Source organism: Capsicum annuum, chromosome 12, assembly GCF_002878395.1.
Source record: "Capsicum annuum cultivar UCD-10X-F1 chromosome 12, UCD10Xv1.1, whole genome shotgun sequence".
NCBI lineage: Eukaryota > Viridiplantae > Streptophyta > Magnoliopsida > Solanales > Solanaceae > Capsicum > Capsicum annuum.
Window position 1 is genome coordinate 40833403 of NC_061122.1, and position 3701 is coordinate 40837103.

Here is a 3701-nt window from a genome sequence, read left to right on the forward strand (position 1 = left end):
GCCATACTATATTTAGAGTAGTGGTCGATCCTTCGGGAGTTACATTTGTAACTTAATGTAATGTTATGTTTACGTGGTGATATTCTATCTTTCTAAGAGTACTACCCTGTACGTATTCTATGTCTGGGGAGCATACTTGAAAGGAGATAGACACAGGTGGTAGAGGGGTCCCCTACTTCGATTCCTGCCCCATTAGCATCTACAATCCTAGATAAGGGATTAGTCTGTTAGGTCTTTTCGATCCGGAGACAGCTGGTAATGGACCTACTTACCTTGCTTGTAGACCTGCTGCGGAGCTAACCCATGTTCTATTGGTTTGGTGGCTGCTACCAAGATTATTTCTGTATGCCCATCAAAGGACCTCGAGATGCTAATCCACGAAAAAGGATACGAGAAATTTGGAAGAACTCATATACGGAGCGAGGGAGACCGGTGTAAATACATCGATTTCTGACTCGTACAAAGGCACTATTTGTTGGCAACTTGGACAACAACTAATAATGTTTGTCTCGCATATCAATAGGAAGATCGGGATATTTTACAAAGGTCTTTATAAAAAAATTTTCTCAATTCATATTTAGCCTAGCCACGAGCAATTTGCATTTGTGATCTCGTATATTTCGCTTCTCCGACATATTACTGAGTTTTCCCCTTATCTTTTTGCAAAAAGCCACTCCACAGTGGTAAAGTCTCATCTTGTTTGTTGACCGAAGTTACAATAGTAACATTGAACCCTAGAATATGTTTGAAAATCTCGAAATGATCTTCCAGTTCGGGGGAGAATTCGCAAAATTCTGTTTCTATCAAGAATTGAATTGACCTTTCCTTTATTTCGAGTGAAGAATCTAAGAGAGACATTACTGTGGATATTCTCACCAAAAAATGTGACATTCTATGCCCTCGGAGAGTGCTTTGTCATGCTAGGTCACTCGCATATCCTTTTTTGTCTTTATTTGACACAAAGAATGGCTTGGATCAAAATGACTTTCCTATTGAAGCCCTTTATGTCTATATTAATTTCTGACCGCATGAAATTTCCATAGACAATTTTCCATTTTTGATAAAAGGTGTTGTCTTTGGTACTACTATTATTTCACATAATCCAGGAACCTCCATAATGTTGTCGTGATTCGGTTTGAGCAACGGATCCTGATGTGATACATCCTCATAATGAAATAGAGTAGAAACATGAGTTGATCCATAATGAGTATTAGATTGAAGTTCTCTTAAAGAGGACCGCTAACTCCTATCCCGAAGATATAAAGCACCCAATCCTCTTCTCTTATGTCGAAGTACAGTGTAGTGTGGTAATGTTTTGCCTCACAGAAAGAGTGGGAAATTGGGATCAAAAGAGGCAGAATTTGTGCAATTTCTTTTCTGGCAAAAGAGATCATAGTCCTTTATGGTGCTTTCAACCCGCCCAAATGGAAGGATTTGCACTTGTAGGACATAAATTCAAGGGATACTCATCAAGTGGACCCAAATAAAAAGCTCCTTCATTGCTTTCCTTCTCTGGAGCCAATTCAATGAACACAAGCCAAATCGTCCTTAATGGTGATCGATGGCGAAGTTGTACCAACTGCCGTGTGCTCTAGAGCTAGCCAGGAGATTTTACTCTTGATATGAGTCGAGTCTTCTCAACTGTTGAGTTCTTATAACTAGCCAAAAAGGGCACTACTACTTACGTCATTTCTTGTGGGAAGAGGCGAACGAAACGGAAGGCATCCAAAATGGCCTTTTCTTCTTATCTTATGGTTGGGTGCACCGATTCTCCTATATTTTATCTATTCGGGTCGATTGGCGTGTCTTCCCTTTTTCTATCTCTTCGGTCCCTGCTTGCGGGTGCCTTATCTATTAGTTAACTAGAGTGCCCCTTGCCTTATTCTATCTCTTAATGTTTGATTCCTCAGTCGTAGGGGGTTGGGATGATAGAGTCTTGGACGTTGTTGGAAAATATTCTGATCCATTGGCAAGGGAAGGAGCATAAGGGAAATATGGCAAAAGACAGGGGTAGGACGAGTGAAATGGCGGACAGGTAGTGCCTGAAAAGCAGAAACAGATATTTCTGAATCCCAATGGTGAGTTCCCTGGGAGAACCCAAAAGTTGATGAAAGATTTTAAAGAGCACAAGAAGGATTCATTCCCACCTCGAGCTTCTGCCACGGTTCACTTCAACATGAAGAAGGGGCTGTGAGCGCAAGGCATTTTGATGTCTAGTTTTTAAAATGGAGAGAGGGGTTGGCCGATATGTCTCTATTGCATATTTTCTACTCGTAAGTATATTAAATCAAAAAAGAAATCCAATACAAATACTGAATCAAGAAGCAGCCTACTAAGAAGATAATGAACTCCTTCGTATCAAAGCAAAATAGGCCTTCCCCACAGGGACTCAGTCTTGCTTCCATCGCCTTAGCCTTTTCTATACCTCGTATTTCCTTCTTCGGGATAGGCACCTAAGATCAGACTCAAAAGGGAAGAGCATGGTCTTGGGTTTAGTCTAAAAATCCATTCACATCGATAGGGGGCAGGAAACCAATAAGAAGCATTTTCGGGCCTATCAAACAAACTATAGGTTTCCCTTTCCGTGTGATAGGGGATAAAATACATTTTCATTGACATCTTGATTTTTGATTCATTTCTTTCATAGATAGAAAGGTAATTAAAAAGAACCCCAACATTAATAAATTATGAGAAAGTCATATTGGGATCCTCGATGATAAGTTAACGGGCATTTTCGGGTCAAGAAAAAACAAAAGAAGGGAAAGGCGGGTGGTTGAGACATTGTAGTACGTTTTCACAAGAGTATGGAGCTTCATATTAAAGAATTTTGTTTCCTGTGGGAGGGTAAAAGCTAAGGAAGGATGTTTCCAAGGGTGGCAGGCAGGATAAATGAGGTGTGTAAGGCAGGGCCAAAGAAGGTAGCATGGATACTAGCGGCGAGACTACTTGATTCAATTTCATAAGTGGGTGAAGGAAGAATCCCTGAGATTCAAGCAAAGAAGGCGGGAACCTCGGGCCTTTGCAAAGTTAACAGTCTCACCGGGAACTAGACAAGCACCTAGATGTAAATTCTTAGGCCCTAGCCTAAAATTCTTACTTCATTCATCACAGTTCCATGCCCGTAGAAATGGCTTTCTACTTCTCCAATTGTAGGGAGAGGTTTTTCGCTCCAGTCGTCCGAAATTGCATTTCGTAAAAAATAAAGTAAAAAAGAAGAGAGGAACCCTGGAAATAAAATGTTTGTTCTAATAATGGGAAAGTTTATCCCTCTAATCTTAGTTGCGGCCCCTCGATCAAACTAGAGTGAAAAGGCACTTTTTTGTTTGCATGAGTCCCGTCTTCTTTCTAATGGGAAGATGACATCGCTTTCCTTGTGAATTAGTATTTTCTAACACATGTTGTTTGGTGTGAGTATGTATTTTATATTTGTTATAGGCCAATCGGGGCTAAAGAAGGTCCAACAACGTGCGATACGTGAATTTGTTTCACCCTTAGTAATGAGAGGATTGGTCTTCCCATACCAGTGAATTGGGTCGCATATATTAGTGCAAGACAGTACTGACTTGCCGTTGTGGATGTATGTGTTCTCATAAAATGAACCGGTTCCACATTCTGATAGGATACTGGCTGGAGTTGGTTTCACCGTAGTGACGAGAGTTCCAGCTCGATGAATTACCCATTCCCTCTGTATTTCCAAGCAC

General features: G+C 40.7%; 1 pseudogene; it reads right to left on the bottom strand.

Moving 5' to 3' along the window:
* Positions 1–636: 636 nt before the first annotated feature.
* LOC124889380 lies at positions 637–1202 on the bottom strand (annotated as a pseudogene).
* Positions 1203–3701: the final 2499 nt, after the last annotated feature.